Consider the following 16,907-nt stretch of genomic DNA (forward strand, 5'->3'; position numbering starts at 1 on the left):
TACTCCAATCTCTTTTTAACTATTTTATTTTAAGATTTCATGTACTGCATGATTATGGTTAATGCTTTAGAGCCTTTCTTGGTCTGAATCACATAATTGCTTGAGGCTTTATATTATTGATGTTGATAAGGAGAAGTGGGAAGTCCGAAGAGAATTGGTGGCCAGAAAAAATGATGGTGATGGAATTTCTAAGTAGAGGGAACTTGAATTGAAATTTTCATACACCAAAAACCCATTTGGCTTTGTAGTTACAAGGCATTCCAATGGAGAAATCCTTTTCAATTCTACTACACAACATCCAGGAAATTCTTGTCCATTTGGTAACATGGTGTTTAAGGACTATTACTTGGAGATTGGTATTGTTCTTCCTTTCAATACTTCTTTGTATGAATTGTGAGAGAGAACACGATGTGGTTGTCATTTGGGAAAGAATGAAAGTCACCATAGATTATGGAATGTAGACATTGGAAGTATGATTTGTATCTAGTTCTCTATGGGTCTCATCCATTTTATATGGATGTAAGAGTAGGGGTTCTTTCTCATGGAGCTCTTTTATGAATAGTAATGACATGGATGTTAAATATGGGGGTAACTATTTTACATACAAAGTCATTGGAGATGGTTTAGACTTCTATTTCTTATCTGGCTCTTCTCTACTCTCTATTGTTCAACAATACACTAGTCTTATGGGACAACCTACCCCAATTCCATATTGGTCTTTTGGTAATTACTCTCACACTTGTCCTTGATAAATTTTTTCATTCATTACTTTCATAATATTAGAAATCTTAATTAGTGATTTTGTACCTCACCCTATTTCAATAGCACTTCTTGAACTATCACAACCATATTAAACTCACAACCTGGATTGTCATAACTAAAATCTAATTGGTATGATTACAAGACCATTTTTTCTTTAGTCTTAAAGCTACATGGTAAAACAAACTAGCCTCAGGACTTGAAGAGAAGACGCATTAAATCTAGGTTTTGTAGTATTGAAAGATTTACATTTGTATAAATTTTACTCCTCCTCTCTAAATAATAAGAGTCTACACCAAAGGATAGACTTACCAGGTAAAAGTAATGGCTCCACATTGATGACTACACCTACTTATATTTCCTTCATTATAAACATTGATATACTCCTTTTCATTTATTTTTTTAAATAATCAATAATGTGCAATAGCATCAAATTGTGAATAGGATTCTAATGAGATTTCTAAATTGTAGTTTTAGATAATGTATATACAAGGAAGGATTTCACATCAGCAAAAACTTGATGTTTGTGAAGGGAAATAAGAAAAATATATAGAATGACTCTTAAAGAAATTTAAAAGGTATTTTATTTATAAGAACATAAAAGAGGATCATCAATTTAGCCTAAGGGTCATGAAGGTCAACCAACAAAAAACTAGGCAAAACTGTACATATGAATCTATGTGCTAGAAACAAATTCCTTGTTCATCTAATTTCCCAAAGGTAGTGGATTCTTACATTTTAACTTAAACCTACATCTATTTGGAGAAAAATCATAGGATCCTAAGAGCCTAGATAGGAGGATTCAAAAAATTCTAAAGGTTTTAAATACAGTTAAATTGATGAAAACCTTGAGTGTTGGACTAAATGAATGATTAGAACCTAGAATATTAGCTTATATCATATTGGATGCAATATAAATAAATTCTATAAATTCTATACATTAGATTGTACATGTGGTACTAGTAGAAATAAATTTGTTAATTTCAAATAGTGGTAGGACATATTTCTTAACTAATTTGATTATGAAGTTGCATATTCAAATTGAAGATCTTTTGTAATCTGATTATGTGTATTGGTATTTTATTTTATAGGTTTTTACTAGTGTAAATATGGTTATAAAAGCATTACAGATGTCAAATTAGTTGTAGTTGGGTATGCAAAAGAAAAACTTGCTCTAGAAATTATTTGGATAAACATTAATTATATGGATGACTTCAAGGATTTTACTCTTGACCTTGGGAATTTCCTTGAGAAATAAATGAAAGAGTTTGGTGAATAGATCCATGTTAATGGGTAGAAATATGTTCTCATTATTGATCTGAGTATTTCTAAATTTTGCTCTTTATCATGAACTAACCCAATGCTATGCTGAAACTTTATTGCTTAATAGTTGGTAATTAATTGTATGATCTGACATGTTTATGATAGGGTATTTAGCATAGGTTAAATAAAATAAGATTGAGTGCATACATCAAGTATTGTTTATATTTTTGTTAGTTGGCAAGAAGAATCTAGGGAGATTTTAGACTCATGAAAATGCGTTTTGAAGCATTTTTTTTTATGTACCCTTATAAATAGTGTGCATTTGTTAAAAATGTGTAGGAATAGTAGTAGATAAAACATACACAACTTTTCAAAGAGGGATGAAAGAGGATATTTTTGTGAAATGAGCATGTTTTCCTTACGTTGGACAATTATGGCCAGGCCTAGTACAGTTCCCATATTTTATGAACCCCAAGATTCAATCTTTTTGGAGTAAAGAAATCTCAAATTTTTGTAGCACAATTCCATTTGATGGCCTTTAGCTTGATATGAATGAAGTTTCCAACTTTTTTAGTGGAATTACATGTTCCTTGCCAAACAATTGGAATTGCCCAAGAAATGAAAAACAAACATAATGTTCTCTAGTGTGCAATGATGTCAATGTCACAAAATGGGATGATCCTCCTTTCAAAATCAATAATTATGGAATTCTCAGGTCATTGGGGAAAAAACTATGGCTTCCGGTGCAATACGTTACAATGGTGTTTTGGAATACAATACACATAATATATATGGGATCTCAGAGGCCATTATGACCAACAAGGCACTGAGATTAATAATAAACAAGAGACCCTTCATACTGACCCATTCTACCTTTGTTGGTTCTAGAGTCCATTCCACACATTGGATAGGGGAAAATGCTACAACATGGGATGATCTCTAGTACTCCATACCGACAATTCTAAACACTAGATTGTTTGGAATCCCCACGGTGGGTGATGATATCTACAACTTTGCACAATACATGATAGAGGAACTCTATAATTGATGTATTTAAGTTGGTGCATTTTATCCTTTTTGTAGAGATCATTTTGCAATAGATATAGCTCGTCAAGAGCTTTACTTATGGAAGTCAGTCACATAATCTACTAGGAAGGCATTAGGTTTGAGATACCTTCTTCTTCGATACATATACACATTATCTTTTGAATCCGATACCAAAGGATGTCCAATTGCAAGGCCTCCATTCTTTACATTCCCTATTCATACTAAAACATCAGGGATCAACACACAATATCTATTGGGAAAAGGAGTTCTTGTATCCCTTGTTTTAAAAGATGGGGCAAGGACCATGGATGCTTATTTTCCAAAAGGCACATGTTATAATTTGTACAATATTTTAGATTCAATAAAATTGGAGAGTGGTGCATGTTGAAGTTGATGAAAGATCAACCCTACAGCTCTAAAGAATCACTTGCATGCAAACACTTGTCATAGAAAGAGATAAGAAAAAGCTATAGAGGTTGGAATTCCAAGATCCATAGACAAGAAATTCTCGATGAGAAAAAAAAGAGATTGCTATAATCAAAATTGAATCAATTAAAAATTACAAAGAGCGATTGTACTTATAAAGTATGTAAAAATCCTAAAAAGGTCTAACCTAGGTTGCATCTTAATAATTAATAAAAGAATTAATTATTATACGCCTAAAGTTTAGCTTAAGAAAACTAGAGCTAACTAGGAAATATCCAATTTCTCTATTAACCCCTCTTAAGATAAACTTAGGGAGTAGAAAAAAATCTAGAAACTACTATAGAAAATAGAAATGTGTCTCAACAACAAGGCCTGATGAGGTACCCAAGCACAACCAAATCTCTAAAAAGAGGAGAACTAGAGAAAACCACATAGGAAAAACCCTACTCCAAAAAGAGATAGAAATAATGCTGAAAAGAATTAGTGAAGGAATGAAGAAGCCTCCAAACTAGGGAATATCCTTGAAGATAGGAACAAAAAATGATCATGAAGAACACCACTAAAGCATGTAGAAGCTACAAAACTCTATCAAAAGTAACTATTGATATGAAGAACCTCCACTAAAATAGAACCTGACCAGGTAGAAAAGATGATAATATGTAAAAAATTAGGAGGAACACAAAGGAAAACAAATGAAATTGAAGATATAGATGGCATGAAACACCGAATACTGAAGAGAAAATCAATTGACCCAAGAAAGTATGAGAAACAATAGAAGAACTTCCCTAATGCAAACAAGGGTGAGGTGATAGAAAAGTGGGCCAAAAGAACGACATGTCAAGGAACCACACTCAAGATGCACAAAAGAGTACATATGTGAGGTGATCAATCTCAAACACATCATGAGGCTAATGTCAAAAAAGGGACACTCAGTAGAAAAAGGAAAAATATCAAACCCCTATGGTACTTTAATCATGAATAATGCATGTAAAATAAGGCACAATATATGGTGAATCCAAAGAATACAATAATTGACATGTGTCCTCAGATGACACTATGTTGGTAAACATATTGTTCTTTTTAAATTAACTCTTTGAAGGCCCAATATCTATGAACAATGGCTAATTACAATAGTTTGGAAACTACAACTAACTGACTTATCTCCCTCTAAATTTATAGGTAGAGCTCCCTTGACTTTGTAATTTGCAATGAATTTGTTTTCTCCTAATTCTTAAATGCGGGTTTTTTCTTGACTAGAGAATAGGAGAGGAAAACCAAGTTAGGCCTAGACATGAACAAACTCAGGCTAGAATTTGGGTCTTAAAACCAACCAAATTTGTGAATCCACACATCCTATGAAGCCACAAAATTTGATGATGCACTAATGATTTCTATTTATATAAATTAGAAACTTTAACAAAATGATTTTAACTCCAAGATTCAAGGAAAAGGCTTAGGGGAGAATTTATTTTAACCTCTAATCATACTATGATTACCTTTAGTTTGATGTATTAAATGGGGCAACAAAGCTCTATTTTTTCATTATCTCAATTCAACTAAAAGTGATTCTTCTAACTAAGACAAGCAATGGAATAGTAAATAATTGATACAAAACACATTCAATTTTATTCTACAATATGTAGTATTTGTTGACTTGGTCGTTAGCACCTCTATCAAGATTCATAACATAGCTTAACTACCTTTCATAGATTTGGGTATGTCTTGTATTTGTGACATTCATTAAGAGCTTGACAATGAAAAACATACCATCATTTGGTATTAGAAACTTGGGTAATAGGTTCAAATCTTGGGAGATCTTCATTCTATCAGTGTAGAACCCCCAATTAGTGTTGAAGGGGAGATTGTTGAATTGGTGGTTAGCACCCCTTTGGGGTTCACAATATGGCTTAACCATCTCTCATAGATCTAGGTAAGTTTTGTGTTTGCTACATTCATTGAGAGCTCAAGTTTTTGGTACAATGAAAAACATACCAACAATAGCTCACACCAGTTTAGCTTTCATTAATTTTTTAATTAAGTATATATAGGATTCTAAAATGAAATGTTACAATAAGTAGCTAAATCGATTCATCTTCTCAAAAATGAAAAATTGGCCATTATTAGTTACAATTTCACATTAGAATACAAAAGAGCAGGAGAAATATCATTTCACTTGCTTCCCCTTTTCTAATTTTGCCTTATGGGCCTTAAAAACAATGAAGATCAGAATGAGCTCCTCATATTTATTGACTTGGATGTTACTATATAGGATAAGCCATTTGGAGTGTTCTTTGGCCAGTCCTTATTTGCACTCAATCACTCTTGCATCTCCTTCTCACTACATGTATGTATCCATTGAGCCATTGGAGGCCTGACACTCTATCCTAATGGCTACTAGATTTCTTTGTTAACTTATCCAACTAGCTAGAGAATGTCTTTTGCATAACAATGACTCCTACTACTCCCTTCCCTTGTCCACTTGTTTGAGAGCTAGTGTGTGTACCTTTTAGAAACTCATAATCCTTATCTTGTTCCACTTTAACTTTTCTCTTTGTCTTTTGTAGCCTTTCCTCTATTGCAGAGATCATGTTAGCTTTGAATTGCAAGCTCTATTGCCATTCAAACAAAGGCTCATCTCCTTTCTCTAAAATCTTGGCTTCAACTGCTTACTTAGCCTTCATTTGGATAATCACATGTAGGAGAGAGATGTAATCTTCACATTTTCTCTTTTCTATTGCTAGAGTTTCTTAGTTAGCTAGGATGCTATCTTTTTCTACACCAAGCCTTAATACTGCATTGTTGAGTTGATCTAAAATTGTAAGTCCTTTAGACTTGAGTTTCTCACTTCAACTCCTACCAATTTTCCCAAAAAGCTTGAATTCTTGTAGCTCATAGGTGATGACCTAAATATCTGTAGCTATAGGATCACTACTAGATGTTACCTCCAAAATATTTTCTAATGAGGCAACTAATTTCTTGATGAAGTAGTTGAGCTCATGGATCTCCACCTTCATCTTAAGCTTGGAAAGCTTCAGACCTTTAAGATCTTTAATCTCATCATTAGTTGATTTCCATAAACCCACTTTGGTGTCATGCCTAACCTCTCCTAGATCTAGAGACTATAATATAAAGTTAGTTGTAGTTAAGTCTTTAATCCTACCTTCTTTGGTGGGCTTGGTGACCTCCATAGTTAGGTGTCCTGTGTTTGGATCTAGGAAAAGATAGAAAATGTCTTCTACTTCTTCACTTTTCTTAATGCCAACCCAAAGTGGATGACCAGAAATAGAATTTATTTGTTTAGAGTCCCATCTTCTATCCTCTTCCTCTTTCACTGCAAAGTATTCTCGAGCCATGACTCAATGCTGATTACTTTGGATGCATTCCCTAGCATATCCACGCTAAACAAATTTCTATTTTCTGGAGGCAAGGCCTTCTAGGATGAAGAGAAAGGATTTCCTAGAGTAGGGGAAATGAACTTTGGAGCTTCTAGAATCTTCTCTACTTTGGACGTCTTCTTCACTACTTCATTTGACTTTGTGGATTCACTCTCACTACTTTCACCATCCCCAAGGCCAACTACTTGTGTTTAGGGACTACTTGGCAAGAGTAGTATTACACTTATAGATGGGATTGGACTACTATGGGAAGGCAAAGACATTGTAACTATAATATCTTTTAGCTCTTCTTCTTTATTTTTTTAACCTTCTACCTCTGTCTTGATCATAGATACTGAATCATCCAGACAATTTTTTTTTCTAAAGGAATGTTTTTGTTAGGAGGTTGATCACCTCCACCCACTAATTGAGCTAGGCATATAGTGCATGATGAAGTTGTGCTTGAGGTGCCGCAAGGAGAAGATGATCTTGCTGCTAAATTGGAGAGGATTGAGTGGGTGCACCTTTGCTCCCACTTTGTCATGCTATGGTCCACTCAACCCACATCCCAGTCCTCTTGTAGATTCTTTCCATCATCATGTCTAGGTCTTCTATGATGTCTACAAATGGTTTAGAGCTTATAGGAGTATTCTTTAAATTGGTCAAATAAGTCGTGCTATACATATTACGACCATCATTCTCAACTCCATCCTAATTTATGTTTATCTTGTATAGCTTAACTTGATCTATTATCAATCTTGCAAAAGAATGATCATAGCTTTCAAATTCATCTTTTTAATCGGCCCAATAGTCTTCAATTATGATGACATGTTTTATTACACTCCCGATTTTAAGAACATCCTTAGCATATCTGTTGGTTTCAAACATAGGTCTCAAGACCTCATACATATCTAGCTTCTACTTCTTCTCAAACATCTTCATCATATTTGTAGCATCAGACCAGGTGTTCCAACCAAATGCTCTAACCCTCATAGGGAATTCATACCCTTTCTTCTTCAAACTCTCACTCAAGATGTTCACTTGCAGAGCTTGTCAAATGATCTCTACCAAGACTATCATATAGTTTGAATATCTTGGTAGCGTCAAAGGAAATCCATCAAAAGGTACAAGATGCAGTTAGGAAAAAGATGAGAATTTAATAATATAATGGCCAAATTGATTGATGGAAGCCATGACTTTAGGGTACATTCTCCTTTATGGGCATCCTTGCAATTCCTTGCAAACTCTCATAGTGAATTTGTCATTCACGTTTACATAATCTACATAACTATTATGTATCTAGAGACATGGATAAAATTTATAGGACTTGACATCATGAGGGAAGTCATCTAGGCATGGAAGACTAGGACAAAATTGCAAAGCTACGATGATATAAATCAATAACAAAGACTTATAAAATAAATTGTAAAACTTGGCCACTTGGAAAGCATTGGACAGAATCTCACTTACCTCTTGCACCCAATCAATATACTATGTATCCTAGCATATAACCTAAACCAAAAAGAAGTATTGTTCAACAAAATCTAGGGTTTCTACTTCACCTCTCAATCTGTGTAGAAGAACCAAATTGCCAATTATCTCCAATTTGAGGTTGGTTTCAAACAAAGTTTTGGGGGCTTTTCTCTTATCACTTTGTGGCTTTTGGAACCATGTTTGCATGATCTCCTTCCTCTCGATCATCTTCTTCACCAATAATTTTGAAATAGCCCCACCAATAGTTATGTCAAAAAGCTCCTCTCATTCTGGCACACAAAGGAAATTCATCACTATTTGTCTATTGATTGAAATTAATATAGTATGATCAGGCATAACTATTTGCTTGGTTTATAGATTGTAAAGGTGGATACATTCATAAATGAGTTCTAGGGATTGAACTACAATTGGGAAACCAACAGCTTTGACCAAACCACATCTCTGAAGCTTCTTAGTGATAGGATGGATGTGTTTAGATTTTACCCTCATTTGGAAGTCTACCATATCATAGAAACATATGGGTGTGTCTATCAAATTCTGCAGTTGAGACTTGATTCTAGTCAAACCATCAAAACTCATGAGAGTAGTGGTCATAGCTTATGAATGAGATTTTGAATCAAAAAATGAATAAGACACCATACACTACAATCACTAGCTTTCAAAAGCTACATGTATTGATAAAATAAGAAATCAAGGAAACAATGTGACTCATTCAACTGCTTATGTATTTTTATACAAGGACCTTGATTCATTTGTTATGGTTTAGAATTTGTACCACATGAGTAAAATTTAAGGAAATACCTATTAAAGAGTAAATGCAAAGACTCGATGAACATTTAAAAGTCTTTTCACTGGTCCATTGGATATAATGGTAACTTTCCATTGACACATTATTTACTTTTTTGTGTTCCTTTTAGTTTTAGAAAGTTTCAACTGGGGTACTTCATTGATGAAAATCCACCAAGTGAGATCTTGGGCATATCTTCTTTCTACAATAGTTCATTTTAATCCAACATTATCCTAACATGTGTTAGATTTAGTATAGGAGCCAAATTTTATCTATTGACTTGATTTCTCTACATAGTCAAAAATTTGCCTTCATGGGTTGGAAACCCATCAAAGAGAAGGAAATTTCTACCCTTCCTCCAATGCTTCCTTATTGGTTAAATCTTTGACAACCTCATTGCTAAAGATGCTTAATTAAGGTATATTGATCCACTTAGATGTTGCTTAGCATCTTGTATTTTCACTTTTACCCATTTTGTGGAAAATGGTCTTCATGGGTTGGAAACCCACCCAAGAGAAGATGAACCAAGGTTTTCCACCAAGGCTTTGTACTTGAATGCCATTGAATCTAGATTATGCTAGGGATTTTGATCTCAGATTCAAACATAAATTTTCCTAATAATATGTTCCCTTTGAATATACTTTACCTAGATACATCTTCAATTGAGCCTTCATGGAAAGTTACCTTTATGGGTTGAAAGCCCACTGAAGTGAAGGCAACACGGGATTATCTGCTAATGCTTATTTTATCAACCATTGATATGTCATGAGCTAGTGTTGTAAAGATATGTGAATTTTAGATAACTTTCAAGGGCATGAGAATGAAATAGTGATTACACTTCATCTGCATCATTAAAAATTGATGTCTATCAAAATGGGTACTATACTTACCCCTCAAATTAATAGAAAAAACAATAACCTACCCAACTTTATTGATATAGAAGACATTTTGGGAAAATTTGATAAAGATCACCTAGCCATTAGTAATCTAGATCTAGACTCAAGCATTCATGGGATAAAAATTGACTTCATCTAAATATGCATAACTCACTTTTGCCAACCATTTACAAAACAAAAGTGGGGCAAAAAATTGCTCAAATTAGAAGGCAAAAACAAGGCAAAATTAATAAAAGAAAAATATAGATGGAGTATGGCATGTTATCTCAATGTTTTTACAAGAATGCATACAAAGATGTCTAAATAGAGTAGAAGAGACATACGACTAATACAATAGAAAGTATAGGTCATGAAAAATCATCTGAAGCAACAAAATCAATCCTTAGACTTAAAACAGCCAAGATATCCACTAGGATGCAAAAATACAAAAGACTAAGTAGAATGTACTTGGAGTAGAATCTGGAAAAATAACTAGTATCATTCAAAATAACTCATAAAGATCTTTCCATTGATATAAAGAATTCTCAAATCAGTGATTAGATATATGTCTCTTAGATTACAAAACTATACCCTTGACTTTGACATTATAAAAAGCAATAAAAAAGCATCAATATTGGAATACACCTATAACATTGTTATGAGTTCAGAACTAGCTTTCTGAAAATATGTTTTTTTAGATAACAGAGTTTGTATGCCCATGATATGAGCAAAAATGTGAAGGTAGGTCCAAAAAAAGCCTAGAAGGGTGATAGAAGTGTTGATTCAATGCTGACATGGTGCTAATATCAGCAAATGATGACCCCAAATTTGATGGTCAAATGGTTGTCGAGGCAAAAAAATCTAGATACTAGAAATAAAATAGGATGATGAAAAGGTCACTATCATGAGATCAAAGGGTAGGTGCCGGGGTAAAAATCCTTGGCCAAGAAAGCATGTTTCAAAAAAATTGCCAAAAAATAGACAAATTGTCATGTGCTAGGTGAATTGATCATACATGCCCAAAAAAGAAACTATACGAGTCAAAACCATGGTGGACCTTCAATTCCTAAAAAATAGGTGCTAATTGTGCTACAAGAAATTTAGTCAACACTGATGGGACATGTTAGCAACTTGGTTTTCCCAATTAAAATGGAAAAAGCTAAAAATATACTACTAGCAAAATAACTTGTTCCCATAAAATCTAGCAATCACACCTTCAAACACTAGATATAAATATAGATAGAGGGAAAAAAAGGTAGAGGAGATCCATAAATAATGTAAATCTACTTGTTGTGCCAATTTGGATCGCCAAACTAGAGTTGGGATCAATGAGACTTAATCAAAGGTAGTCGATAAACATGAGTCTCCAAAAACAAATCATTCTACCAAACAATGTGGCATGGGAGGATGTTGTATCCACCAAAAAAAAAAAAATGCCACATGGATTTTGAATTAGATGGATGAAAAATTAGAGGTCCTCAATGAGTGTGGCAAGAGCCAAGTATTTTGCATGTCCACTAATGTAAAGGCTCAGAAAGAGCATTGCACATAGGTTAAGAGTGCAACTCCAATCTGAGTTGAACTCAAAATGAAGGGTGCTAGAATCACGAGTGGTCAAACTAAAATATCATTGCTATAAAAAATACACGAGACCAATGTGAAAGGCTGATCTAGCCCAAGGTTATAATGTGCAAGGATCCTCCTGAAGAAATTGAGATCTTCAAGAAAGTTGGCTACACAAAGGATGAGGTGGTCCTTGGTACAAAAAGGTTGATGTTAGGATCAAATGCCCAACAATCATGCATAAAAAAATATTTTTAAAGCCTAAAAAAATCCAAAAAATCACCAAGGAGAAATAGTGCATCGTTGAAAGGGTAAAACCACCATTTTCACAAATTGAAGACTACGATCCCGAGGTCAATGTGGTACATTAAATGTGTAGTAGTTGGAGGGATTGTATTCAACTTCACTTGTGACATATTAAAAAAAGAAGTCCCATCCTATCTTAACCACCACAAAAATGTGGCCAAGAGTTGATCTTATGAGCATGGGAAGTGAATCCAATAAATTACCATCCACCATGGGCTAACTAGGCATAAAGAGGTGGGATGCATCAAAGTGGAAGGTCCCACAGGGGCTAGCCAAGGTGTGGGACTGATGAACCACATGCAACAAAAAATTTGACAGTGAGGGGAGCAACATTTAGTGATGGGAAAGGCCCAAGGTATTTATCAGACCTATTAGGGGCCCACATTCAACTAAAAGTTCATACACACAAAAAAGGGACATGCCCCAATATCAACACTTCTACTTCATACCATAAACAATTTTTTAACAAAAACTAATAATGTTTTTGTAAACAAAAAATTATGATATTTTTAATAAAATAAAAATAACCACCTCAATTTTTGAGCCTAGGACAATATGGCCTGGGTGCAAATTTTTTTTTCCTCATATATCAACAACATATAAACTGGGTATATTTTATATGAAAATGAGGGTTTTGAGTTCTTTGAGCTCAATAGCAATGACCAATTTTGCTCAAAGTGCCTAAAAAATCAATGAACTCCTCCTAGAGCCAATAAAAATTGCTGAAAGCTCAAATCTTAAAACTGACGTCAAATCTCTCAAGAAAAAAATAGGGGCATGAAGATCTGGAGCTCTAATACCATGCTGAAGTCGATGAAAGATCAACCCCATAGTTTGCAAGAATCACCCACATGCAAACACCTATTACAGAAAGAGAGAAGCAAAAGCTATGGAGGCTAGAATTCCAAAATCCATAGATGAGACATTCTTGATGAGAAAAAAAGAGATTGCTATAATCAAAAGTGAATCAATTAAAAATTACAAAGAGAGATCGTCCTTATAAAGGAGATCAAAACCCTAAAAAGGTCTAACCAAGGTTGCATCATAATAATTAATAAAAAATTAATTATTATGTGCCTAAAGTTTAGCTTTAACAAACTAGAGTTAATTAGGAAATATCTAATTAGTCTAATAGTGCATATGTAACACTTCAAGTTCCATTAGATACCATAAATGTTAATGTATATGTGATGTAGGAGAATTCTCAATGTAAGAGAAATCTTGCATCACCCAAAAATATTTCATTTTAGTTGTTTGAATAAGGGTTGTTGTCTATGGAGGATTGGTACTTAGTAAGTGAATCATATGAGCTCAAAACGTCCTAATTTCAAAGCTAGATATTCATGTTGGATATATTAGCATACTAGTTGAGACTTAGTGCTATATTATGCATATTCATGGATTTATTATAGATTTTTGGTTTGCAATTTTGGTATATAAACTTTGAGCTCATTGTTAGAGGCCTTAAAGTGCCTAGATGAGGCCCAAAAACTCACTAGATAGGCACTTGTGCCAATCCAAGCATGTAATTTAGAAGCTGAGGTTTCCAAAAAGTGGTTATAATAGGCAATCAAGGAAATAGTTCTAGAGGTAGGGTCTTTGGAAGTTGGGCCAACCAAAGCATCCAAAATAAATGTCAAAGGTGTATTTGTGATGCAAGGAGGGATGAGTAACTAGGGCCAAAGGCACACCCAGCTATCCAATCCACTGTACAAGAGTCAACATAGTGGAAATACAATAACAACAAAATAGTGCCAAGGAGAGAAGGAACACAATGATTATTGATTCATCCAATAATCCACAAACATGTGCAGTTGTAAGGCCTTTTGGGTTATGGCTAATAATAACTCAATTACAATCCATGATGATCCTACTTCTCATTCCCTCTCCTTATCATTCTAATTCCCCCTAAAACTCAATCCTAAACCTCCTTAAATACTTGCCAAAATGGCTTACAAATGATTCTAGAATATACAAAGGCCACAAGTCAGCTTGATGCAAATACCAACTAACAAACCCTTACATTAAATGCATAATCTAGCCACAAGTCAAATCAAATTAGATAATAACTACCTATACTAGAATTATAAGTGAGCAAGGTTGGCCAAAACTAGAACCATCCATAGAATACTCGGTAAATGAAAGCTTTTCAAAACTAGCACTTGGCATCCACACAAGCTTGGCATCCAAATAATCTCTCAATAGCAACTAAGAACTTGACATCCTCCAATGTTTGGCAACCATAGAGAACTCAAAAACTAAAGGACCACTCGAAAATCAAAGGAATCATCCAAAAACAAAAAGATCACTTAGCAACCACATAAATCACATAGCAATAACTAAGAACTCAACAACAATTAAAAATTGGCACTCGACAATAATTGGAGCTCAACAAAAATTGGTAGAATGAACAAAAGTGTAGTATTACAAGGCATCCTAGGATGCTCCTACATCAAAAAACTAGGGTTGGAAGAAATTATTCTCTTGAATCATGCAAGTGTCACAACCTAAGCTAAATCCAACTCAGATTGAGAAATCCATGTAGCATGTTCAACTAGTCTATTTTTCCACTTCACCAAATACTCATAGTAGTCTTTTCCTCTTGTGCTTTTGCCAACTCTATAATCCAATATCTATTTAATCTTTTCAATCTATTTCTTAGGATAATTGTTAGGTATAATAACTTCATCATCCGACTCATGATATTTGTTATAGTTATATTTTTCTTTAGCCTTAACATCAAACATTCAAGTCATGGGAGTGCCCAAGTTGAAGTTGAAGTTGAACCTTTGGGTCAGTTCAACTTCAAGTTCAGTGAGTTCATAATATACTTTCAAGTGTTGAAGTCGAAGTTGAATCTTCTAGCTAGTTCAAGTTCAACTTCAAGTTTTTTCATTAGCACAAAATGTTAAAAATAGGCCAGTCATTTTCCTATTTGTTAGCATTCCTATTCACATATGATGAGGTTGAAGTTGAAGTTGAAGTTTCAGGTTAGTTCAACTTCAACTTCGAGTTTATGTTGGAATCGGTGCAAAATGCAGTGCTCAGTTCAAAGTTTCAGTTTCAGCCCTAGCAATCAGAAGTTTGAGAATCATTATGATTCAATCAAGATTGGGAGCTTCAAAATTGTATTTGAAATGGTGAATCCTGAAAATAATCCACCATTCTTAATTTCAAATCTCATGGACAGTTTCAATGATGCAGTTCATAGATCAATGACCCAGATTCAACAGTTGGAATGTGTGGCTCAAATTCAAAATCAAGCTTAGACCTTGTTTCAAAGTTCCAAGTCTAAGACTTGAGGCTAGAAGAGGATGGTGGATAATGATATGAGATGGAAGTCAAAGGAAATCATTGTTATCTTCCATGAAAGATGCATTGATGATAATGGAGGATATGAATTCAAAATCAGGCCTTATTTCATTATAAGTAATATATTTTGGCTTTCCAGGCGCTTGATAAATTCATAAATGAATATGGGCATTTATGGTGGAGAAATAATAGGTAGGCTCTTATGCAACTTACAAGTAAATTCCAACATGAGATTCAAGTGCAGGTATTGGTGTATATATTGTTGTCAGTTTTAATACAACCTGTAACTACAGATTTTTATCTGCATTAAAATAAAAGTCACATTCGGAGGAGCATAAATTTTTATCCCACAGTTGGATTTTTCTCAATTTTTGATATGTTGTAGAAAATAAAGTTTTCTCAATTTTCATTGAAGCGATTTTAAAAATTTGGTCAAAGTCAAAAGTTATGATGGACTGTATGCGGGTCTGTCAACATACTAGCAAATGGAAAATGTTCTGCAATTAGAAAAATAGTCATGTTGTAGGGCTCACAAATTTTAATCCAACTATTGGATTGAGCTGAATTTTGGATATGTTTGAGGAAATCTAGGTATGTAAATTCTCTCCTAGCCATTTTACAAGATTTCTGACGGATCAAACATTATGACTATTTGAGTGCGGTAGTATATTAATGACAGTTATAGGATTATAATTGCAATCTGTAACCAGCATACGCCACCTGTCCAACATGTACATGCCATTCATTTTTTTAGTGACAGGTGTCCATAAGAGGAGTTTGGATGAATGTAAGAAATATCATAATGTTTATTTTTATTTTTTTGATACATCACTCTTACTCAATAATGGACAGTGGAATATGAAAGGTTGGGAGCAGTTTCAAGAAATAGTTATTCAAACTGAAAAAGAATGGACAGAAAGAGAAGATAAATAGTGCAAAAAATAATAAGAGAAGGGTTCTTCTTTTTCTATGAGAGGAGTTCTATAGCTGCTACTATAGGGAGAAGAGATTTCTATTTTGTAATAGAAGAAGCAGTTTCATTTTATGCAGATTGAATATGATAAGGGGATTGAACAGTACTATTATTGTTTTATCATGTCTTTGAAATAAAGAGGGACACAAGTGTGTTAGATTTTACAATCATATGCATTTGTGTTTCTAATCTGAAAGGATTTTGGTGTCCTTTTATTTCTCTTTTAGATGCAGTTCTTTATTATTATGTCAGATGTGATATATGTAATCTTATAGTTATGTATTCACACTTTTGCATAAAGATGTTTACAAATTTCTCTCTTTCATTTTCTCTATCGTATGGAAATATGGTAGATAGTCATATGGTTGTTTAATGGTTTTTCATTCACTTTCTAGTTTAGCAATCTATTGATCGCATTTATTCCATATTGATGGATGAATGTTTGAAAAACCCTTCGTGTCTTCAGGTTAAAGACATAACCAAGTATCACATTCATTGAATATCATATGTGAGGGAGTTGTACCTCTCAATTCAGAGGAGGATTATCAATAAAATGATAATCTATCCATTTGTTAGTATATTTTCTCTTTCTTTTTAGGTGTATTGAGTCATGTTCTATAATTCTTATTGAAAGGCAAAACTGTTTACTAACAATACTTATATAAATCCACAATATTGAATATAGGACATATATCCATGCCATCAAGTAACTCAACTTCATAAGCATT

General features: G+C 33.7%; 1 pseudogene; it reads left to right on the plus strand.

Moving 5' to 3' along the window:
• Positions 1-16,907, plus strand: part of LOC149528590 (alpha-xylosidase 1-like) — a 95,531-nt pseudogene that overhangs the window by 13,461 nt on the left and 65,163 nt on the right.

The sequence above is a fragment of the Cupressus sempervirens genome, chromosome 11 (assembly GCF_028749045.1).
Source record: "Cupressus sempervirens isolate cs-2001-9-10 chromosome 11, ASM2874904v1, whole genome shotgun sequence".
In the NCBI taxonomy this organism is placed as follows: Eukaryota; Viridiplantae; Streptophyta; class Pinopsida; order Cupressales; family Cupressaceae; genus Cupressus; species Cupressus sempervirens.